Raw genomic sequence first — 24,701 nt, 5'->3', positions numbered from 1 at the left:
GAATCTCGGGGAGCAGCTGGGGCAACCACGGGCTGGGTTAGAGAGGCTCAGAGTCCCCATCCAAGTGGGGCTGAGAGGGGAGTGATTGGACATGCAGGGAGATGGAGAGTAGGAAGGAAATGAGATGGCCCAGAGGCAGCACAATTGAGTGTGTGTGTGTGTGTGTGTGTGTGTGTGTGTGTGTGTTGGGGGGTGTCCTAACTTGGAGTGTGGACTCTTCTTTCATTTATTCATTCAGTTACTCATGAACAAATATTTGTTGAGTACTTACCGTTTTCCAGGCACTGTGCAAGATAACAAAGTATGGCAAGTGTGACCAATGAACTCAGGGCACAGGCTTGAGAACCAGATATGACTGCCGTTGAATCCTGGCTCTTCTCAGTGGGGAACATGGGGAAGAACGGATGTCATCACCACATATATCACTGCAAATGATCTGTCCAGTGCAGCTGCGGGCTCCAGAGGCAGAGAGAGCCAGGATAGGGAGGGGAGGGGTTCTTCATTTATAATACGGGAATTAGAATGCTTTCCTTAGAGTGTGGTTGTAAAGGTGGCGATAAAGGGTCTGCCCCGGGTGTCTGGCATATTAGAGATACCTCATAAGTGTTGTCATATGAAGGTATAAAGGTGTAAAGGAGAGGCCACCCAGTAGTGCAGCGGTTAAGAATGCACGTTCTGCTTCAGCAGCCTGGGCTTTGCCGGTTTGGATCCCGGGTGTGGACATGGCAGTCCTTGGCAAACCATGCTGTGGTAGGCGTCCGACACATAAAGTGGAGGAAGATGGGTACAGATGTTAGGTCAGGGCCAGTCTTCTTCAGCAAACAGAGGAGGATTGGCGGTAGATGTTAGTTCAGGGCTAATCTTCCTCAAAAAAAAAAAAGCATAAAAGACCAGCAAGATGCCTAAAGACTAGGGACTTGGAAGCTAACAAAGAGGAGCGGGTAGAAGGAGGGACCTGGTCAAGAAGGACTCCAGTGAGAAGGCAGCCAGTGACTCCTCATCTAACCTCCTGTCATAAAATCCTGGGGGCGCTGATTAAAAATATGGATTCAGGCCCTGGGCATTGGGATCAACAGCTCCAGGGGACTGTATTTTCATGCTCTTTAGGACTGTAGGGTGCCCGGTATTGACTGGTTTGTCATACATCATATTCCAACGCTCCAATGATCTTCTCAGAGAACAAGAACAGCCCCAGAGGCGAACACAGGGTAGAACTGATGTAATTACAACATACATCAATGCAAAATGATCTGGGCAGTGCAGCTGTGGGCTCCCCAAGCAAGATAAAGCCAGGTGGACGGGAGCTCAGTAGGATGGAGGCAGAGAGGGGGGAGAGGAGATGGCAGGGAAGGAGAAAGGGAAGCTGAGTTGGGAGCTAATAGAGCTCAGGAAATGAGGACCAGGTAAACCCAGCCATCTAACAGGGATTCTAGATCATTTTAGAACTTGCAACATCATGGTGTTAAACCAGCTGACTTGTTTCTCCATCAGCTTTCATCACAGATGAAAACAGTGGCTGCTCACATCAGGGGGCAGAAGGGCCGGGCAGGGGCCAGCTCCAAGTAGGCGGCAGGGTCTACAGCAGCCTGGGGGCCTGTATGGGAAGAGGTTCTGGGGTTCTAAGAAGCCAAGGAAACTTAGGCCAGTCAGGGTGCTGGTTGTGGTACCTTGGCTCCTTTTCTGCGGCACGTGTGTGGCTGCTCCAGACCCTTGAGTTCTCAAGGTGACAGTGTGTGGCCTGTGGGGTCCTCCTCCCAGAGTTCAAATTCCAGCTCTGGCACTTAGGTCAGTACTAGCATTTAGCAAATGCTCATAGATGCTGGCCATTATTCTTATCTCTTCGGCGGAGGACAGACCCAAGCTGATGGAAAGAAAAGTCTTCCTCCCACCCCTACCTCATCCCCAAACTCAATTCTGCGTGAGTGCCCTACTAGTTCTCCTCAGAGTTGAACTAACAGTGTGCGAGGCCGTGAGCCAGGGTCCTGCCTTCATACATCTGAGTAATGTTTGGTTGAGCGTCCGCTGTGGTCCAGGGACTAGGGTAGGGAGAGTGTGGAGGAATAGGTGGCTCAGTTCAGGGACAACTGGACCTCGGAGGGCCTCTTCATCCCCCTGGCCTCCCCTCCTCTAAGCAGTTGCTTCACCTGACTGGAAGAGGCCTGAGGTCTGGGGCGGGGACCTCCTGGTGGGGCTGAGAGTGCGAGTTCCCTCTCCTTCAGGGATACACACACTCCCCCGCAGGGCGCTTTCCAGGCTGAGTGGTTGCTGTAAGAGTGCCCAGAATTCAGAGGAGGAAACACCCGAAGTACCTGAGCAGAGTGAGAAGACAGCCATGCAGCTCTCGCTCCCTCCTTGCCCAAGTGGTTTGGTGTGAAACCAATAGGTCTGTTATCTCCTTTGATCAATCCGGCCCTCACCTCATTGGGCCTCTGATTGTCGTGCTCAGGCTCCAGTTTTTACAAGTGTCAAGGCTCATATCCTGTTGGAAGCTCTCTGCCAGCTCCTTTCTGTGAAGAGGGGTTAGTCCAGGTGATAAAACCTGTCTTTCCTCCCCAAGTCCCGGGCACGACCAGCCACCGACCCTCCGGGACGTCGGAGGCTGTCTCTCAGCGCCATCTAGTGGTCAGGATGGCTTGTTTTCTTAATAAGACCCTGAGCGCCTGCATTGGAACTCCCAGCCACACCTAGGCCAGATCTGTTCCCTTCCGATCTGACCACTGCATGCTTTGGTTACCTTGAAAAGTGATGATTAATGGATCTTTCAGATCTGCCTACAGTGGAGACTTTAAACTCTGCGTAATTTGTTCCTGTTCAATTTTGCATAGTTTCAGGGAAGGGAATTAGAAAACTTAGTGGTATTAAAAGACTAGGGTAAAGTAGGGAAGGAGGGAAAGAACATTCTCCCCCTTCCAAGCTCTGGACGTCCAGCTCCAGCAGTGCGCAGACCATTAGCTTAGCACTTATTCCAGGCGTCTCTCACCCAGCTGTGCCACAAGGACAGGGGACAGGAAGAACTCCTGCTGCACAAAGTGCAGGCTGTGGGTTAAGGATCACCTTTACTCTGCCACGGACAAAGTCATGGGACACGGAGCTGGAACCAGACTGCTTGGCTCAGAGTACCGAGGGAATCCACGTACTGGGAGCCTTGCTCATGGAGAGGTGAGCTTTGGAGTTTTCAGAGAGGTGGTGCAAACAGTGCACCTTTCCAAACGTGAATTTCCACATTTCCAGACCCTGAATTTCCTAGCCCAGGTCCAGAAGAGGGAACGCTAGTCCTTTTACCTTTACAGAGTGGGGGCCACCCAAAGGAATAAGGGAGAGCCGACAGACAGGTCTCGTACTTAAGAAAGGAGGTCAGCAATGGGGCAGAATACCCAGATTCCTAGGACAGGAAACCAACAGGCATCACTCTAGGGGTGACACTTGACTGCTGTTCCTTCTAACACTACTCATAGCCCCACTGGCCACTGGGGAAACTCTCAGATGGCTTCTGGAATGGTCTGATCCTGAAAGCAGGAATTTCCCTGCAGCGCACAGGGGATGGTTCTTACGTGGACCCAAGATCTCTGGAACAAAAGGTACTCTTGAGAACAGCATGGTTCTTTGGGAAGCAAAATTTTAGTGTTCAAATAAATCCATTGGAATATTCGGAATAAGAAATCTCCCTAAATATACTTGCCCCTCAAGCCAGTGGAATAGTAATGTACGTATGTAGCAATGTACATAAGGTTGGAAGCCATTTATAGAGGTGAAGACCACTAAAATTTTTCTAGGAACTTGTCCTGCACCCCAGATCCCTGCTTTCAGTGACAGGGTTTTATGATTCTTGTGTCCTTTCTTGAGCTACGTCATTCAATATTTCTTGCAATTTGTATTAGAAGAAAGGTGCTTGAAAAGACTGTATTGCCCCCCATATTTATAGCAGCAATAATAACAAAATAAAGAAAAAAGACACAATCTAAACGTCTATCAATTAAGACTTAGTAAGTAAATTATTATGATTCATCTAGAAAATAAAATGCTATGTATTGGGGCTGGCCCAGTGGCACACTGGTTAAGTGTGCATGTTCTGCTTTGGTGGCCTGGGGTTCACTGGTTCAGATCCCAGATGCGGAAATGGCATCACTTGACAAGCCATGCTGTGGTAGGCATCCCACATATAAAGTAGAGGAAGATGGGCATGGATGTTAGCTCAGGGCCAGTCTTCCTCAGCAAAAAGAGGAGGATTGGCAGCAGATGTTAGTTCAGGGCTAATGTTCCTCAAAAAAAAAAAAAAAAAGCTATGACTATGCAGTCATTAAAATTTCTGTTGAAGAATTATATTTACCAATGTGGAAAGATACTCATTACTTAATGTCAAGTGAAACAATTTCTAGAAAAGTACGTATGATTTATTTTATATAAAACTGTATACATATAACTATTTGTATATCTATGATATAAATCTGAGTAAAAGACTTTTTCCTAAACCTTAACAGTGATTATCTTTGGGTATAGAAATTTGGTGTAATGTTTTTATTTTCTGCTTTGTTCTTTTCTATATTATGTGAATATTTTACAAGGAGTATGAATCATTTTTCTGATAAAGCTATTAAAACGTTTTAAAGTATTGATCTCATCAGTAAAGTAGAAAGCTGAGATTCAGGGAAGTTGATGACTAACCAAAAAAGCCATAATGTGCTGGTCAAAGAGCCAGAATTTGCCCCCATAACTTCCCATCCCTCAAGTTTAATGCGAACTCCTTTGACTCACTGCCTCCAACAAGTTAAGACCCTGGGGACGGATATGGCAAGTGGGGACCTGGGGAAGTTGGGATCAATGTTGAGATCAAAGGGGACTCACACACTTTTGATATTGCCTGGATCTCTGTTACCTCTTCAGAGCAATTAAGCTATGACCACAACAGCATTACTGGATTCCTATTATACACTATGTTCTTGTGGCCTGGCAATTGTCCACGTCTTGAAAGAGTAGACATAAGTCTGGGGAAAGAGTTAAGTTGGGCCCAGTTCTAATCCAAGCCCATTTTACATCCTGCAAGGGAAATGGCATATTCAGCCATGTTCTCTGCTTGGGGAGAGAAGGACCGTGAAGGTAGTTGGGTGCAGTCCAGAGGCCTGGCTTCGTGAGGTTCTGGGTTGGAGCAGCACAGTGAATGATTTCAAGGAGAAAGTCCAAGGAAGGCCCCTCTTCCTTCCCTCCACCCCTTCTCAATCCTCTACACCCACCCACATTTGTCCACACTCCTTCACTGCAGCACCAGAGACCCTCATGCCCCTTCCGTTGACATTCTTAGAGTTCCAGGACATCATCCAGCTCCATTCAGCCTGGTGGACATTTAGGACAGGGAGTGGGACCCACTGGGCCCAGTGTCTTCCTAGAACACAAATTTGGATTTAAATAGTAAAAGCTCAAGCATGTGCTGTAGTATTAATCTCCCATCATACAAATGCCCAGAGGGCACTTACCGGGTCAAGACAAGGCCCCTGAGCAACCAGTTCCTTTCTTAGCCTATGCACCCAAACACAGACATGCAGTTCCAGAACAAAGCACTCACCCCCCCGTGTCCTTCCTGTGTGTCATTGGAAACCCCGCTATTCTTCCCTCCTGTCCCTAGACCCTTCTGCTGTATTCTCTGGGTGGGGTCACAGCTCTATATCTGACATTACTGCCCACAGATATGGAAAAATACACCAAAGATGGCACTGCCCCTTCCCAAGTATGTATCTTGCTGATAGACGTAAGAGAAAGCAAACCTTGACCTAAGCTATGGGCAAGAAAGAGAGGCAGAGAGTTTTTGGACAGAAAGAAGTGTGTAAATTTGTAAATACTGGTCAGTTTTGAGCGAAAGCCCAAGAGTTGACTTTACAAATAAAGTGCAGTAGAGATAAAGTTGGATCACGGAAATACCACAGAACACAAATAATCACAGATCTTCCACGGCATGGGAGGTACAGAATTTAAAGCAGTCCCTAGGAGCACGAGGTAATGCTTTGTTATAGACCATCGTGTACTGTCTCATCTCTAAGGCGTAGGTCTCAATCTGTTTACCTGTATGACCCTAATCCTTAGCACCATGCATGGTACGTTAATGCTTGTTGAATTGAATAACAACTCCCTTGAAGTCAGGAGTCCAATCCTCCCCACAGCACAGAGCTAGGGAAGAGAAGACACTAAATATATACTTATTAATTAATTAGCATCCGAGACTAATAGGACACCCCAATTGAACCAATTCTCCAGACAAGATAGAGTCCCTGGGATCAGCAACTCCTCAGGCATATGCAGCCTTCCCTGAAGGTGGCAGAGTTCTCCTACAAGGGCCAGGACAAAAAGAGTGAAAAGACTTGAAACAGGTTTTATCCTATCCTCCATGATGCAATCTGCACCCCCCACCTCCCACCCCCTACTGTGAAGCTGGGCTGCCTCTCAGACAGCTCCTATGGGAGAAACCTTTTGACTCAGATCTACAAATAGAAAGATTTCCCCCATTCTAACCCATCCCAGGACCTAGTGGGGCCGAGAATTGGGACTTGGATGAGATGTTGTGATAGAAATTCTTAACCTATTAATGTTGCCAAATCCCAAGATATCCTCCTGCAATCACTGCGTCTGGCTGAAATTTTTCTTTGAACTGATACAGTGAAGTTGGGACAGGCACACAGTGTCCCCTGGGGGAGAACAGCTTAGATAGCAGCATAAAAGCTTTTCGTTGCAAAGCCTCCTCATAATCAGGCTCGCCTTAACAATACCCCTTTGTCCCTCCTCAGACGACTAAACTCCTTGCATCCTGGCAAAGGGAGGCACGGAGGGGAGAGGTGACCAGTTTGAAGTTTGGTTTCTAATCTCCAGGGCAGAAATTCTTTCAAATTTGCCCAGCACCTGGGCTGACTGCTGGGTGGGAAATGAAAGCAGCTGGGGAGTGGGGGTGGCTCTCTCCATGGTTCCGAAGTTGACTCTATTCCGCACCCCCCCCCCCCGCCCCCAATCTATAACTTTCACGGTTGAACCCACACCTTCAAGTATGAAGTAGTGTAGTTTCAATGCGCGTGCATATTTTCACATTGATTTCTTTTAGCATTCGCTCCCCACCCCCTTAATTTACTGTTAGTCTCATGAACCTGCACTAATTTTCAGGGCTGTCTTAGAGCACACACATTAATATCTTAATGCTCTACGGATGAATTCACATTTTCACAGAATGGTGAGTTCTTCATTTTCAGGCTCAAGATGTTCACGAATACTGCATAGTCCTTATCCACTGCATTTTCTTTTTGATGACTGAAAAAGAGAGAGGACATGACTTTTGAATATCCCCAAAGTAGGAACACGCACATTATCTTGTGAGCTCTGTGGAAGTCCATACCCTCTTCCCACATAGACATATAAAGAGCAAACCTTCTGACAAACCTGCAGTCAACTTGACCATATCCCCAGGCCCTAAGTCCCCTCCCCTTCCACTGGTACCCCTTTCCACCCCTCAGAGGCATTTTGTAAACATTCAAGGGCATCCTTAACAACCTTTTGCACTTGCCTCCCTTATTACAGTTCACCCATTCCTGAGCACAGCTCAGAGCTGCACAGGTTCCTTAAAACGTCTGCCTGTCTCCAGCTCTAATCCAACTCCAGCATGAGCTTGATTTTATTCAGCATTCTATGCTTTCCTGTCCTGGTACTTTTCAGAGCTTCCTGCTACTTTCTCGAAGCTTATGTGTTTCTCCCTTTACCTTCTCTCATAGCCAAGAAGCTTACAGGGCAGTGGGTCAGATATAAATTCCCTGTGCTGCCTGCGCTCTCCCCACGTCATGGACGTTTGCTTTTGGGCTGCATAGCAACCTTTCTCTTCCTTTGGGCAACAACTCTCAGATTCCTCTTGCATTGCTTACCTCACAATTGTTGATGTGGGGTGCCGGTAGAGCTTACATCAGGGTATCCTTCTGGCTCTTCCCTGGCCAAGAGGTGAATGCCTTACTCAACTTAGGTAAATTTGACTCTTTTGCACTTGAACAGAAGTGATAAAAAGCTTGAAGTCCAGTTGTTCTGGCAGCAGAGCCCTGAGGAGACTCTCAATTACTTCCCATTACCTGCGCCCCCAAAGCTGTCCTGGTCCTAGGCTTTTCAAGGCTGTTTTGCCAGCATTCCCTCTAAATCTGTGAGCCACCTGATCATATCCTTCCAATAAATTCCTTTTAGACTTAAGATAGCTAAAGTCTGTTTCTGTCGCTTGCAACCAAAGAATCCTAATGATACAGGTTCTTAGCCATATTTTCTGAAAGACAAGAACTTTTCTCTCCTTCTAAGCAAACCATCCATAAAGTGTTGCTCTTGTCTACTGTAAGTAATTTTCTTGATGACTTTTAAGGAAAACAGAAAGATTTCTGTGTGCTTGTTAGAGAGGATAGGTTCCCTGGGGCTTACCCCAGTTATCTCCCTCCCACCTTGTTTTTCTGTAAAGCTGGTCCAAAATAATCTCAAACTCAAGATTGCCTTTGACTTCAATACTTTCTCTGTTCCTACCTCACTTCTTTCTTCCTTATCACAGCATCTGGGACAGACTATACATAACTCTCTCTTGGCCTCCAATTTCTATCTTCCATCTCCCTACCCAGGTCCTTCCTGATCTGGCTGTGGGCCCAGTCCCTCCACTGAAATCACCCTCTTGAGCCACATCTCTCCTGACTTGTGGTCAGAGGGCAACCCCCAGGGAACCAATCCTCTCTAACAAGTATACGGAAGTGTTTCTGGTTCCCCTTGAAAGTCATCAAGAAAATTAGTTACAGTAGACAAGAGCAACCTCTTTATGAATGGTTTACTTTGGAGAAGGGCAGAAAAGTTCTTGTCTTTCAGAAAATATGGCTAAGAACCTAACATATTCAAGCCACTTCGGAGACTACAAAGACACTTGAAAGACTCTCTTTTTCCCCGCCTGGTGGTAGAAGAGAGATGTGAAGAGAACCACCATTAACTGCCTACCACAGCGGGGTCATGTACCTGGCACTATGCCAAGTACCTGGCCTGCATCATCTTATTTATGCAGCTGTGGGGTTGGGTATTGTTGTCATTTCTATTTTGCAGATGAGGAAATAGACACAGAAAGGTTAAATAAACTGCCTTAAAACATCTGGCTAGGATGTTGAGTCTGAACTCAAATCCAGGTTGCTTTGACAAGACAAGAAGGCAAAGGAGGTGCTGGCATCCTCTGGTGTGTGCTAGCTCAACAGGGCTTAGTTTGTTCCATGGGCCTCCACTTTGAATCTGTACTTGAATCCCCAGAACCACCATTACTGAGTCTACTTCCGCAAGTCTACCCTCCCCACCCATTCCCACAACCCTGTATGCAGGTCTCAGTATTCTTTGGGTGAAAAGTCAGGGGACCCACTCATCACGACACATGCTACTTTTAGGTCTGCTTCTGCAGCAGACCACTCTGCCCTGTACACGCCTAATCTTATTTGAAATCTTCTAGCTGCAGGTGGAAAGGACCTTGGATGAGGTGGCAGAAGACCTGAGTTTGAACTGCATTCTGCCTTAACTAGCAGTATAACCCTGACCAAACCATACAATCTCACTGAGTCTTGATTTCCTCATTAATAAAATGGGGATAAAAATAGCTGCCTTACCCAAAGATAGAAGATATGTCAACTGTAAGGTATGATATAAATTTTTGTTAGGAAGAAATGATTCCTAATTTAGGAATGAGGAAGACCCAGATCATAGAATTAAGTCCTTGGGAGAGCTGGATAAAGCAGAGAATGGCTGATGCTAAGGCTTGTGCCTAGTTCCTAATTCTTCCTTCTTTCTGATTCTGTAACTTGTCCCTTGGCTTCTATATACTATGGCTTTTATACTAAGGATGAAAATATTAATATTATATATGAAAACATTCCCCTTGACCTCAAAGTTTATTTTTGTCTCTGATTTTAAAAGAAATTCAAACATTTTTGTGGGACCTGAAAATATTGAGGGCACTAGGCACTGTACCTACTGTGCCACATGGTTATGTTGCCCGGAATTCAGATCTTTAGCCTCAGCCCATTACGTGTTCCTCTGCACAGTGCTGCCTCCCAGAGCCAGAGGGAGCCGAGTCAGCTGCCAGCCACAGATTGAGAACTGGGCCTCCAAGGAAAGGAGGCACAGGACAGGTCCCTCTTCAGCAAGGGAGCTATGCTGCCAGACTAACTGAAGCCACTTCCTGCCAGGGTGTTCCTGAGAGGAGGCTGTCTCCTGCCTATCTGACAGTGTTCGAGGGACAGACGGCATGCCTCACTGGAGCCCTGACCCCTTCTCACCCCTCCCTGCCTTACCCCTAGTAGAAAACCCTTTCCTGTTGTTGAAGGCCTACTGTGCACTGAGGACTTTACATGCATTATGCCGTTGGGTCATCACAATATTCTTATGAAGTAGGTGATACTATCTCCATCTTTTTTTTTTTTAAAGATTTTATTTTTTTCCTTTTTCTCCCCAAAGCCCCCCATTACATAGTTGTATATCCTTCGTTGTGGGTCCTTCTAGTTGTGGCATGTGGGACGCTGCCTCAGTGTGGTTTGATGAGCGGTGCCATGTCTGCGCCCAGGATTCGAACCAACGAAACACTGGGCCACCTGCAGCGGAGCGCACGAACTTAACCACTCGGCCACGGGGCCAGCCCCTACTATCTCCATCTTACAGAGGAGGAAACTAACTCAGGGAAGCCAAGAGCTCTTGCCATTGATGGCATCACATGGCTGTGTACTTCTTAGCCTAGTTTGAGAAACTCAGCAAAACTCCTTCTGCCCCTGTTGAACTTTCCTTTTGGAAAGAATGACTCAGCCAGCCCAAGAACAGGGAGTGTATGGTGTAAGCTTAGAACTCCTCGTCCACATTGCCCATCCCTAGTTCGTGACGTATCTTTGCTAATCTCTGAATATTCTGGCCAGGAACAGGAGGTTGACAGTAGACCTGTGGCCCCATCAGTCAATTAGGGGAAGATATAGGATGGGATCAGGGTCAGACAGTAGGAAAGCAGCCTAGCTTGTCACCCAGAGTGGGGCAAGACCAGCTGGATAAACCTCAGTTCCCTTTTCTTTGAAGACTCTGTGCTGCCTTGGATCTCTGTACCTCTTTGTCACTGTGGCATGCGAGGAAAAGGGAGAGAAGGCTAGGAGAGACACAGCCATCAGACCTCTCAGATCAGGCCTAGGCACACATAGGGTCTGTGTGAGAATAAGAAAAAGGCGCCCCCTCTGGACAGATTATATACAAAAGGACACCCCTGAGGGACATTATGAATTTTTTTAAACATCCTTTCCTCTTGGCTGTGGCCCCCAGTGCCAGGACCCAGGCTTGGCCTGGAGGTAGGGGCTGGATTACATTCCCACTCCCTGCTCGGCCTTTCTGCAGAACCCAGGACCTGTCTGAGGGGCCTAACTCAAGTCAGGGGCCCTCTGTCACCAATTTCCCATATTCCATGTTCTAGAATCTCCAGGCTTTTCCATCTTCCAATAGAAGAATCTAGATTGACTTCAGAAAGGAAATTTCTGTTTAATCTTTGCAGTAGAAACCAAATTGTGGGCCTTGGAGGTTCAGACCTTGCCTTAGGCAAATTCCTTAACTTCCGTAGGCCTCAGTTTCTCCATTTTGAAAATGGGGATAATAAAAATGACCTTGCAGGACTGTTTCAATGAATGGACTGCACGGAACATAATGCTGGCACACAGTGGGTCTGCAACACCATGTGGAGCGTGGCCCTCAGGTAGCCAGGACCTGCAGGATACCCACAGCAGATGTTGTAAGCGCAGTCCCCACAACTCCTGCAAGCTGCGAGGTGAGTGGCCCCGGCTAGTCCTCTCCTCCGTGCTCTTGTAGACACCTCAAATGCAGGCGGGGTGGCGGGGGCCGGGAGGGCCCAGGAGCTCTGCACTGCAGCCACCTGCGCCGCGGCCCGGGCCGAGGGCGCGCTCCCAGGCGCCCAGGACTCGGCCGACTGCCGGCTGCGGGAGGCGGCAGGAGGCGGCGGGGTCGGCGGGGCAGCGGACCCGGCGGGTGAGCCCGCGAGAGGTGAGCAAGGAGTTAAGCCGGGCCGGAGGCAGAGCGCCTGTCAGACGCGAGCATGTGCAGTTTGCACCGCATCCGTACTATGGGTGAGTGCCGCCGCCGCCGCCGCCACCGGGGGCTCGGATCGGCCGGGCAGCGGCGGCTGCAGCCCCTGGCCCCCTCGCCGCCGTAGCGGGCGAATGCGGGCCCAGGCGCGGCGCCGGAGGGCGGGCGGCGTGGGGGAGGCACGGCCGGCAACTCGGCGCGGGGGGAGCCCGGACGCCGGGCGTGGGGGCGGGGAGCAGGCGGCGCAGGAGAGCACCCTGAGTCCCCGCGCCGGAGGAGAAGCGGGAGCAAGCCGGGGAGACGGCGCTCCTGGCCGCACCTGCACCCGGCGGGCGGCCGGCCCTGCCCCGCCCCGCTCCTGCTCGCGGCTCCGGCCCGCACCGGTAGGTGCCCCCGATGCCCGCAGAGAGGCCTTTCCGCCACCCGGAGAGGTGGCCGCGCGGGGCGGGCAGCGCCGAGCGCGGGGTCGCGGGCGATGGTGCGGTGATGGGGAAGACCGGGCGACCGGGCCGGGGGTGCTGCCGGATCCCGCTTCCTCTTTGCTTTCGGTTTCAAAGCGGCTGCCCCGGCTCGAGAGCGAGCCGAAGATTAGATGGTGCGCCCCGGCTTGGATTCCCTGCGGGGGATGGGCACACAGGGGGGCGTGTTGGGGAAGGGGTGCACGTTGGCAACTTTCCCCGCCTGAAACAAAGGGGCTTCGGAGAGATGCGAGGGGAAGGGGCCAGCCGGGGATCTCCGGCAGCGGAAGGTTGACACCCCCTCGGGAGGGCAGAGCGGGGCGCCAGTCTGAGTGGAAGCTAGGGAGCCCGGGCTTGGGAGTGAGAACCGCGGACCCTCCTGAGTTTGAGGCTGAGGACTTTCCTAAGGAGAGGAAACCGTGAAGATGACCCTCCGCCTTCTCCCCAGGGTGCATGGAAAACCTGGGGGATGGTGGACTGCACACCTAAAGGTCCTCCCCTCCCCGGGTCCGGGATCTGGGCCCGAGCCCAGCCCCCTGGCTGCCAGCTCGCCATCTGCCCTCCCTGATGTCCAGTCCTTGGTGGGAGAGGCAGGGCTGGGATGGGGACCGTTACAGCTCTGTTCACGGCAAGGGCAGAGAGACATTGGCCTCTCTCCCAGGTATCTTCCTTTCTCTCTTTCTATGCCTGGTCAGAAACTGATCCCTTCCCTTCCTTCCAGGGACTGTCTTTCTCCAGGATCCTTGGGGGTATGTTTGGTTGCCTCAGGTACAGAGCTTAGGGTGGCAGGAGGTTGTTCTGATGCCACTTCAAGCCCTCCCAGGAGGAGAAGAGGAGGACCCCGGGGAGCTGTCTGCCAGTGTAACCTTGGGGGCTCTGCTCAGCAATTCTCTCGTGTTCTCAGCACCTAGTAACAAATGAGCTGTTACTCTGGCCTTCAGACTTGGGTCATCAGGAGGTCTGGGTTTCTCTCTTTGCTGTAACCAGGAAGAAGAGTCAAGGGGAGGGCTGAATGGCCTGCTCTGAGGGTGGTACGGTGTCTTTCTCTCTAGAAAACAAATGGGCCAGGTTCCAGGTCCCAGGTCCCCGACTTTGTGTCTCCAGGAATGAGGTGCCTCCAGCTCCAAGCCAGCTTGCATGTGACTACTGGCTTCTGTCCTGTAGGAGGACTGCCCCTTGCCTCTCTTCCTCTTAGAAAGGACAGCCATTTGAGAGTTGGGTTTTTCCCCTGGTTGCAAGGCAGAGCTACGTCTGCTTGCCTGTGGAGACAGAAGGCACTTGTGGGGGGGTAAGCGCTGGTCTGCTAGGTGACTCTCCTGCCTGCTCCTGTGCATGAGCTAATGATACAAGTGGTTGGGCCAGAGGTGGGCCTGCCAGGTTACCTCCTCGCTCTAGAGCCATGGAGGGTGAAATGAGCTAAGAGTTGGCCCCCTCCCCAGGGCTTTGTATTTGGGCACAGCAATGGGTAACTGGGGAGACAACAGGGGCTGGACCAACTTATTTATCTGGTACTTAGAGGGAAATGACAACCTGATTTAATGTTGACTTTGGTCACTTAAAGTTACAGGAGTGAGGGAGGTTTGAGGACCGGGGAGGGGCAGCAGGAGAAATTGAAGTCCCCTGAGCTGTAGGTCTGTGGCCCTGGAACTTGTGGCTGAAGTCAGATGCAGGTGCCAGATGAGAGAGCACCAACAGCCCCACTTCCAGGAACCTTTCCCCTCTGAATGGCAGGGTTGATTATCCCTGAGTCCCCCACTGGCTTTATCCCAAGCCATTTATTCAGAGTGGAGAATAATGATATGGAGACCTGATCTCCCCACCCCCAATGGTGAGAGAAGGGGCTTTTCCGTGGATTGTTCCTCAAATGTACTGACTCTAAGCAGGGAGAATGATACTCTCTCAACTCCCTCTTTTAAAGTGCTGAGGCATGAATTTTACATTTGTAAAGTGATTTAAGCACGTTGGTCCGTGAGTGAAAGATATTAAATGAGTTAGGGAGCTTTATACTGTGTTTATTTCACCTGTATCAGATTTACATATTGTTTTTAAAGGGAATGGTGTCATTTGGCAGGAAAGGACTAAATTACAGCTTTTGTGATAGGGAATGCTCGGTGTCGGTTTTAACAGTGCAGTTTTTAACCAGAAAGGCACTTGCTGCAGCACATAGGCCGCAAGTGTTCCTCTGTCTGCCTCTGCTCTCGGGATGTCTTAGAGTTCCTTCCTACAAGGATTCTACCTGGTAGACGGTGTCCAGCCTGGGCCTCAGTGACGGTCACCCTCCGAGCTCTGAAGAGGGTCTCTGATGATGCTAGGGACTCTGATGTTAGAAGTTGAGACTGGGCTGAAGGCAGTAAAGTGAAGCCGCTTGGTCTTAGCAGCGGCCGTATCAGATCTGGCTCTCCTTGAGGGAAGGGAAATCTAACCCTCGCACAGCCTGGCTGTTTTCAAATTTGTGTCCCTTTCCTTTCCTCCTCCTGCGCCTCCCCCCGCCCGCCTCCAATTTACAGACAAAGTGGTTTGGGTTTTATTTTATTTCTTTTATTTCAGGAACATTCCTTTTAAGGTGTGGATAATTTCTGACTTGGCAAACTCTCAGCTCCCTTTGTGGCAACACCTGGCTAAGGAGGGAACGTCGGAAGGATTTCTGATGTTCTGAACAGGAAGAAATTCAGCCTTTCTGGTCAGGTCGTCTGCTTACTCCACCACCACGTCCCAGAAATCAGAGGCTTTGATTTGGAAAGTACGGTGTAAGCTGATTTCTGGAGAAGGGCAAAGAGGCAGCACTTTGGATTATGGTTTCCCTTGAGGGAGACTCTCCTTTTGAGAGTTAGCACACTGGCTGTGGGGAATGTGGATGTCTGAGTTGGGGAAGTTTTCCTTTCCTAGGATTTAAGAATGTTTAGACTTAGTGTGGGAGGAGACCCATAGGTTATACTATTTTGTTACAAGACAAAGATGCGCTAATAGAATTTAGGTACCCATGTGTTGGGTTACAGAGGTACATTTGCCTCAGACTTTGAGCTGTGAGATGCTCTCTCCTGCTGTGATCCAAGGAAAAGGAAATGGGTTTTCCCCTGCAACCCACATCCGTAGATAGAACTGAGGCTGAATATGTAATCTGTCACATCCCCCGGTAAAAACGAATTTTTTTCTCCCTTACCTTTGCTCACATCCATCCTGCAGGTGTGGACTCCCGTTCTCCTCTGCCCTTAGGCCGTCCTCCACATTCATTTTAACATTAGTTCCCCTATGTGTAAATTTAGTGGAGTTGAGGTCACAGAGTGATATTGGCCCCCTACTCCTTCAAAGGATGGTTCTGAAAGGTAACTTTCCACCCTCCCCTGATGTTGGTGCTTCTACCTTTGGGGTTGGTCACAATCCAGTCTGGCAGTTTGAGGAGTAACCAAAGTCATTGCCAATTCCTGTTGCTGAACATCAGGCTCCCCATCATCTTTTACTCTGCTGGCTCCCCAACAGGGAGTTTGCTGTGGTCTTGGCTCCCGTTGTGGCTGGTGTCATAGGAGGGACAGCATTCTTGAAATTAGAGCAGTCTACATCGGCAGGAGTTGGGTCCTCACATTGTTCCTTCCTGCTGCTCTATCCTCTAGAAGCATGGCAGTTAAAAAAATAAGACTTGCATTATCAAATCCTAACTTAATGTGGGGAGATTGAATCGATAAGGGGGCCTAATCAGAGAGTGCACTTTCCACCAATCCTTTCTACTTCAGAAGCTCTGCGTTCAGAATGCACTGGGTTAGCCATTTATGACTGCTTCTGCAGCTGGATTTGAATGACGAATGCCTTCGAGCTGGTTCATTCATTCATTGTTTCCTTTCAGTTTTTAAGAGGCACCCCATCACATGAGTTTCTGGAATGGTCCATTTCCATCAGAAAGATCACTTACCCTGAGTTTCTGTAAGGCCTTGATACCAGCCCAGAGGAGCTAGGGATGCCCGCCAAGAAGGAGAGTGAAGGGCTACAAAGAGCGGATTCTTTTCTGGACTTCTGAGGGGTGATTCATGCTTCCAGATAAAGTGTGCTTCCTGGCGCTCCATGGTTTCGTTGCTTGCACAGTCAGTGAAGGGACAGCCCTTGGAGCAAGAAGCCCACCTTGTAGACAATAACTGTGTTCTTTGGAGGAATGGTGGGGACCTGTTTTTAGCCCCCTGCCAACCCCAATCTTCTTTTTCATAGCTGTCCTTGGCCAGACCCTATTTTAGTCCCTAGTCCCTAGGATCCCCCTCCCTCTCATTCCCAATCAAAAAAGCTTTTCCAAAGCCAAGAATAAGACAGCCAGGGCATTGGTCTTACTTTCATCTACCTTCTTAAAATAAATATGGGCAAGAAATATTGTCACCACTGGGCAAAACAAGCCGCGGCTCCAGATTTTTGTTTGGTAATTGTGTTTTTGCCTGCTGTAAATAAGGAGATGACCTTCCTACACTGATCTGTAGATTCCTTAAAGCTTTCATATAGCCTGCACAGTTTCTAGCACATGGTGAGTGCTTATTAAATCATCAGCTGTGATACTTGGATGTGATCAGATACCCAGATTTCTAGGTCATTGGGCAATGCTGTCGTTTGTGTAGGAGCTGATGGTTGGCAAAGACCTCTAGAATCAGGAAATCTGGGATCCCTCCCTGACTCACTTGTGTGACTTTGGACAGCCCATTTCAGCCCTCTGAGACTTACTTCCACAAATGGAGCTTCAGCTGGGTTCAGTGATCATAGCAATAATAACAATGACAACTACTATTTATTGAATACTTACTATATCCCAGCCGTTGGGCTAAGCACTTGCTATATGTTATCCTTCTCTCACAGCAATGAGATAACTACTATTTTTTTTAAAGATATGCTCTTTTTTTGGTGAGGAAGATTGGCCTTGAGCTAATATCTGTTGCCAATCTTCCTCTTTTTTTTTTTTCTCCCCAAAGCCCCAGTACATAATTGTATATCCTAGTTGTAAGTCATTCTACTTCTGCTATGTGGGATGCTGCCACAGCATGCCTTGATTAGCGATATGAACGTCCATACCCAGGATCCAAACCAGTGGACACCAGGCTGCCAAAGTAGGAAATGCCAACTTAACCACTCGGCCATAGGGCTGGCCCAGAGATAGCTACTATTAATTATCCCCATTTTACAGCTGGAAACACTGAGGCTCTGAAAGATAAAGTGATCGTACATGTCACACAGCTAGCAAGTATTCGAATTAGGATTTGAACTGAGATCTGTATGTTTCCTTTGTGTCCTATAGCCTTGGATCACATGATGGAATAAATGTTGGGGAGAAGGTAAAGTGGAGGTAGTGTGAGTTAAGCTATAAGAAGGAGAGCTGATGTTAATTAAACACAGCTAGTTAAAAGGAGAAGGAAGCCCAGATGCTTATTTGAAAAACAACATCCTGACGAATGTTCAGGAAGAAGAGAGAGGTCGGTATCCTGCATTGGGGAAGTAGGCCAGATGGCCTGAGAGTTACTATAAGGGAAACAGACTTATGCTTGGCGTAGGAATGTATCTTATAAACCCCATTTCATTTTGATGCCAAAATTTTTCTCTCACTTAACAGGCTATCTGGGCAGCCTATTTCTTTTTGTCACCCTGCTGCCGTTAGTCATAGTAGCTTATCTTTGCAGATTCTTGACTCCAGTCCTCATCCTCCAACCTAGTTTCTGGGCCTTCCCCTACCCATCATTATCGTCCAGCTGTGGAGACCTGATTATGACTCTGGGGCCCAGGTACACTCTGCAAAGTACAGCAAGCATTGGACTATCCTGTTCTTCTGAGAAAGTATTTGTGGCCACTGATTACTGCATTCAAATGTGACCAGCTATTTCATTGAGATGATTCTCCTCTCTTTCATCCTTGTTTGTTCCAGGCAAGTTAACTCTGAGGTTTTCTACCATTTTGAGGTGTTTGTGGAAGAAGAATGAATGTTGAAGTGGTGGCCTGGGGGAGGTGAGTGGACCCCCTTGGAAAGTTAGCGTGATGGTGTAAAATGGAGCATTGTGCTAGAGGTGAGGGTACTTGGGTTCTCATGTCAGCTCAGTGACTCTGGGAACGTGACATGAGTCCTTTGTCCTTTAGTTTCCTTATCTCTAAAATAAGAATGTTGGAAGAGAGCTTCTCTAACATCTCTTCCAGTAATAATGTGGGATGATCCAGTAGGATCTGGATAACTTGGTCCTTTCCCAGGGAATAACTCAGCTGGTCTGGAATTGTAAGAAGTCACAGCTGGGAGAGCAGAGGTGGGGTTGAAGGAGAAAAAAGCTAAGGGACAAAGTCGGAGCTGGAGTAAGTTCCTCCTTGTGAAGGGGGACTGGGTCAGGTCGTTCCTCCTTTGACTGTTTAAACGGAGCTACAGAGAGGTGGTGTCTGTTCAGCCTTGTACTCACCATCTCCTAAATCATTGGGAACATCCTTGTATCTTGACTTAGAACTTCAACCTCACACTCACCTCATCCTCTGACTGTCCCCAAGTGAAGGCAGCAGCGAAACTGTGCATTGGTGTATGTTTTACATTCTGCACTTAGATTTGGCAGTCTCCAGGACCTGGTTCAGCCCAGAATCCCCCCAGGGCTCCAGGACCTGGGAACTTGGCTGATGCTTTCCAAGTGACTCCGTGTTACAGAGAGGAGAACATGCCTCCTCTCTGCTGCCTAGTTGCACCTGAAAGAGCAGGATCATATCTAAGCTCAGCCTGGGAACTCAGGGAGCCCAGCTTTTCTGCTTGTGGAATTGGGCCATCTGGATTTCCCTTTGTTGTTTTTTTTTTTGTTTTTTGGGGGGTTATTTTTGCTGAGGAAGATTTGCCTAAGCTAACATCCTTTGCCAATCTTCCTCTTTTTGTATGTGAGCAGCTGCCACAGCATGGCCACTGACAGATGAGAGGTGTAGGTCCACGCCCAGGAATTGAACCCAGGCTGCCAAAGTGGAGCACGCTGAATTTAACCACTAGGCCACCGGGCTAGTCCTGGATTTCCCTTTGAGTAGAACCATTTGTCCAAGGACCTTTGGATTCTGCCATCCATTGGTAAATCTTCTCTTTTCATTTCATCATCTTCAAGGATGAGGAGCAAATGAGTTCCCACTAAACCCACCAAACCAGTCTTTCTGTGCTTGCTTTTTCCTTGGTTCCTTATTGTCCTATATCAGTTATTTCTAATGGTGGTTACCATACCATGGGGAATAGAGAGATGGTTTTAGTTGGTACAGGGACAAACATTTCATTTTAATAGCTATGTTTCTAATGAGTGTAAAGAAACATGACTCATTGGAATGTTCTCCTAAAGAGAGTTAATTTTGTCTCCCACTGTCCCTTCAGTTTCTTCAGTGGGATTGGTTCTTCCCCTGCCCTGTGACAAAGGGAAGTCAGGCCCCATAACTTTTCTGGTTATTCTTAGGCAGTAGAAGGTCCAGTGGTCACTTTAAGTCACAAGCGTAGTCTGTTCAGTACTTAATTCCTTCAGTCTTTTGCCACTGGGCTGGGAGGGACAGGAAGGGCTCACTTGTCCACTGCTGTTGTCTGCCGGCTTCCAGCTTCCTGGGCCTGGCAGGTATTTAATACCATTCTCTCTCTTGTGGCCATGTTCATGGTTTCTCAGATATTCCTCTCCCACCTATTGCTGGGATCATTCACTTCCAATTGTCTTGAAAAGAGCAAATTATCCTCTAAAATCCAGCTATTCACTTCCAGCCTCTTTCAGCCAAGCTCCTTCAGTCTGTCCAAGTGGCTTTCTTGGACAAGATCTGCTCTGATCTCATGCCAGCCTTTCTCACATGTGGCCCACGTTAGCACAAGGAGACAATCACACATCCTTTGGAGGATGAATTTAGGAATGCAAGCTGAGCCCCCAGCTCTGCCATCTCTCTTGGCTCCCCTGATAGCAGATGGCCAGACTGTGTCTCATGCTTTGGGCATCTCAGGTGGTCAGATGCTGGTCCACCCAGTCCTCCCAGGGTCAGACATCAAGTTTCCTGAGTGGTCCTGTGGAAGGCCCTCTCACCAGCTTGGGAGCGTCAGACCTGCTGTACTCAGTGCCTTAGTTAAGACTTTTGATTTAACCTCTTATTATATGTGTGTCACCAAAACCATAACTGTCACAAGAGACTTAACAATTTCATGAATATTATTGCTTAGGAGAAGGCTATACTATGTATTTGACTAAAAGTTTAACTTAAATAAAAAGGTTAGCAACAACTAACATTTATCGAGTACTTATAATGCCAGGTACTCTCTTTTGTTTAATCCTCATGAGAGAGGTCCTTGCATTATCTCTATTTTACAAATGAATAAACTGAAGCCAAGAGAGCTTGAGCAGCTTGTCCAAGGTCACACAGTTGGCATCAGAGCATGGATTCAAAAGGAAAGAATCTGACCCCAGAGTGTGCTCTTTTCAACCACTACGCTCTGTCTCTTCCTACAAGGGTGGTGGGCAGCCGTGACAAGTCATGTGGGCAGAATGCAAATGCTTGGGGAATGTTGCCTTAGGCCCTAACGGTAAAGTCTTCACTCTGGCATTCAAGCCCTCCATGCAATGCCTTTACCTGCTTTTCCAACAACTCCTGTGCCCTTTACTGGAGCCTAATCCACCTGCCCCGCTAATCTGCCGAGCCCAACCCCTCCGGTGCCTCATTATTTCCCTGGCCAGAGGGCCCTCATCTGCTGTGCTGCCTCCGCAAATTGCAGTCCTTTTAAACGTCAGAGCCCTTCTTTGCCACAAAGGTGTATTTGACCAAAACCACTTCATGCTGGTTCAGGATCTTTCGCTCCTCTTGTAATTTCATCACCGAATGGGCAGTTATTATGTGCTTCTATGCAAAGAGCAGTGAAGGGCGGCTAGCAGACCTGCGTCCTGATCTCTCCATGCCACTAACCAACTTTTGCTAAGTTATACAAGGCCTTCAACCTCTCTGAACTTTGGTTTCATAATTTTAAAAGTGTGGGTGTGGGTTAGCGTCCTTCATTTTTCAGTGTTCTATGGTTGATGTTTACCTTCTTGTCCCCGCTAACTTTTAAGCTCTTGAGGACTGGAACTCTGTCTTGTATGTCTTAGTCCATCCCAGGACACTGCACAAGATTTTACACACAGAAGGTGTTTAAAAATATTAGTCTGTTGGCTGGTGGGAAATGCTGCTGTAAATCTGCTCTGGGCTTCACTGACTTGTGGAAATCGCCTTCTTCTGGGTGATCACCATCAAGTGAGGACTTTATGATTCTCTTTTCAGCATAAATTTATAACAAAAGCTTTGGGTCTAATCTGCTGCCTTTTTTCTGTAGGAAACCTAATGTAATGCTATTAAGACCCATACTCCTTTATCTAGTTTCAAAATCCACAACATTCTAAAATGGAAAGCTTTTGGTAAAACCTGACCTGGACTAATATGAGGCCATTGGTCAGCTATCTACTCTGAGTGTGATTATTCATAAATCTGGCCACAAAAGTGTTAATGTGTCTGAATGGGGGTATGCTCCAGACCCTGCTGTGGGGATTATGTAATCTACAGGATGTGCTCTACATTACCTTTTTAAAGATCTGAAAAATTCTGATTTCCCGGGGTTTTGGGTAAGAAACCATGGTGCCGTGTGGTATTTCTCCACAGAGATGCTATTGGCGTTGGGGTGGGATAGATCTTTGTTATGTGGGACTCTCCCAGCATCACAGAACCTCCCATGACCCTGCCTTGTTGGCACCATAGTGTACCAATTTGATTTTTTTAAATATTGCATTATGATACCATTTATCTTGATTACTAAATTTTTTTGGCACCTCCGTAAACTTTTTGCCTGAGGCACATGCCTCTCTTGCCTCACCCAGTCCCGGCCCATGACTCCGAAACCAAGAAGGCTTCTCCTCTTCCCACTGGTATGTCCCTCAGTGGGAGGTACCTGCTGGGTGAGTTTCGGGTTAACACGAGTGGGGCCCTCTTGGCCGCTAGACTGAGTCAGCTCCCCAAAGAGATTTGTCAACCGGTTCTTGCATGCACTTCCTACATCTGATGTTTCCTCAGGGCCCATGTAAATCTGGTTCCCTACTTCCATCTAGGACGTGACACAGCTACTCATTTGAGAGTCAGTGTGCTTATTAATCCCTACAGCTACTCTGACTGGATGTTTAAAAAGTTTTTAAAATATACAAATGCTCTTGGAAAAACATGAAAACAATAGAAAAATGTACAGTGATGGAACCTAAAGTGTTCTATTGTGTTTTATTCATGTTTTGTTGAGGAAACTGAGAGGAGAGGTGATAAGAGTTGCAAATGTTAGTGGAGGAGTCAGGCTCAGAACCTGTTTCTGATCCTCCCTTTAGCATTCCAAGCTGGCAGGCTGCTCCCTTCCTTTCTCCCCAGGTCCCAGTGTCCTCAAGCTGGAAAGGACACAGGAGTCAGTTAGCTATCCCCCTTCTTGATTGAAGGACACATCTTTTTTTGCTTTTTTGCCCTTTGTCATTGTTTGGCAGTGATGGGCGTGCCTAGGGGAATTTAGGCCGCCTCCCTCACCCACCATCACCATTAAATAACCATCTCAGAATCTGAGCCCTAAGTATCCTGGCCTGCCTTTTAAACCTATTGGAGGTCCTCTGAGATCATTTCTCTATCCCTAGTCCTGTCCATGATCCTCACGATATAGCATTTTCCATAAATATCCTTAAGCATCCTCTTACATACTGTTTTCTCATCTTCTCATCCATTAAGGAAGATATTCCCCAGACAAGCCTGGCACCTATTTCTTTGACTTCATCTAAACACATCTTTGCCTCCAGACATTGAACCATTTATTATTTCCCTGGTCCCTAAAGATGACTTGTGGTCTTCTACCTATTGTCATTATGCTGGAAAGTGCTGAGATATAGTATAAGTTAAACTAATCATGGAAATGAAATTTCCCAAAGGTACCAAATTGAATAGTTTTCTTAAGCTCCATAGATTGACCACATTGTCCGTGCACTCATCATTCGGGAGCTTCATGTCCGTATTTGTAATGACCATTGAATTTACTCTGTGGGGTTGATGGTTTGAAGTCACCTGATTCTGCTCACTCCTTCATTCCTGTCCACACTGCAGTTTCCCTTGCTTCTAGGGACACATGATCTGGAATGGTGCCCTCTTTTTATTTAGCATATATTTGTAATGCCTCCTAATTACCCTGAATAAAATTCATGGATAATATGACTTACCTCTCTCCGAAAGTTTTTTAAAAATCAATATAATGCCTAAACTGTAATATAAAAGAGAAATAAATGAACAGTTAGTTATAATACAATATCATGCATTCGAATATGTAATTGCTTGGGCACACCTACATGGAAGACAGAAGGAGGAGTCAGATGCTTGAACCTGTACATAGAATCACCGAGAATGTAACAGCTACAAATACCCACAAGATACAGGTGTGTGTATGGGTGACTCGAATACCACGAGACGTGTTGCTGAGGTCGATGTGATTTTCCCAGTTGGTGAGTCACTCTTGGTAAAGTTAAAGAATATCAAGTATAGTATCCCCGTGATGTGCACTCTAATGGTGTTCCTGGACAATTTAGTATATGTTAAAACCATACGAAATTCTTCTGTGTTTGTTTCAGAAAAGGAGGTTGGTTCTAGACGCAGATAAATATAAACAGGCTTTTCACCTCTGTGAATGTCCAGTGGGACATTGCAAAGTCACGTGGGAGAGTTCTTTCGCGGGCCATGGTGGAAATTGCAGGGCACCCAGGATTCCTAGGTCTCCACCTCCATGTACCTGTAGCACTCCCCACCCACCGTGGTGCTGACAGAAGGTTCCCTCCTCCCAGAGGTGGCCCCGTTGAGACCGCTGGTCTAGAAAGACCAATGCCAGGAACTGGGAGACCTGTGTTCTAGGTCTGGGCTATCGTACCTCCATATTTGTGTGACCTTAACTCCAGATGCCTGCGTCTCCTGTCTGTAAGGGGGTTGTAATGACACACTCGTCCTGCTGGTCTATGGGATTGTGGCTCACTGTGCTCTCCTCCATGACTTCAGGACAGACCAGAGCATCCGAGCGTGCCCCACATCATATATCCCATCCATCAGCTCTCCCTCACTGTGGTTTTTTCTTAGCCTTTAAACATCCTTAGGTCTCTCTTATGTGGGAAAGAAAGAAGAGAGATAGGGAGGGAGGAAGGACACCCCCCTCATCTCTAC

The 24,701-nt window shown here is 47.9% G+C and overlaps 1 protein-coding gene and 1 long non-coding RNA gene across 25 annotated transcripts in view; one reads left to right on the top strand and one right to left on the bottom strand.

Moving 5' to 3' along the window:
- Positions 1 to 5,945: 5,945 nt before the first annotated feature.
- LOC111770466 (uncharacterized) lies at positions 5,946 to 7,871 on the bottom strand. Its single transcript, XR_002803751.2, has 3 exons — positions 7,728 to 7,871; positions 7,158 to 7,281; positions 5,946 to 6,314 (listed from the first exon to the last, which is right to left on the bottom strand). It is a non-coding gene; the product is annotated as an uncharacterized lncRNA (long non-coding RNA).
- Positions 7,872 to 11,886: 4,015 nt separating this feature from the next.
- TMEM229B (transmembrane protein 229B) overlaps positions 11,887 to 24,701 on the top strand; it is a 36,763-nt gene continuing 23,948 nt past the window's right edge. For 6 of the 24 annotated variants that reach the window (XM_070249934.1, XM_070249919.1, XM_070249937.1 and 3 more), the window contains exon 1: positions 12,329 to 12,461. The gene's annotated coding sequence lies outside the window, so the exon portion shown is untranslated. Of the gene's footprint in view, positions 12,120 to 12,289; positions 12,462 to 24,701 lie in introns of those variants that run through there. The other 18 variants (XM_070249927.1, XM_070249909.1, XM_070249925.1 and 15 more) reach the window with 15 other exon arrangements.

This window comes from Equus caballus, chromosome 24 (genome assembly GCF_041296265.1).
Source record: "Equus caballus isolate H_3958 breed thoroughbred chromosome 24, TB-T2T, whole genome shotgun sequence".
NCBI classification, from domain to species: domain Eukaryota; kingdom Metazoa; phylum Chordata; class Mammalia; order Perissodactyla; family Equidae; genus Equus; species Equus caballus.
This window is presented reverse-complemented; position numbering and strand designations above follow the sequence as displayed.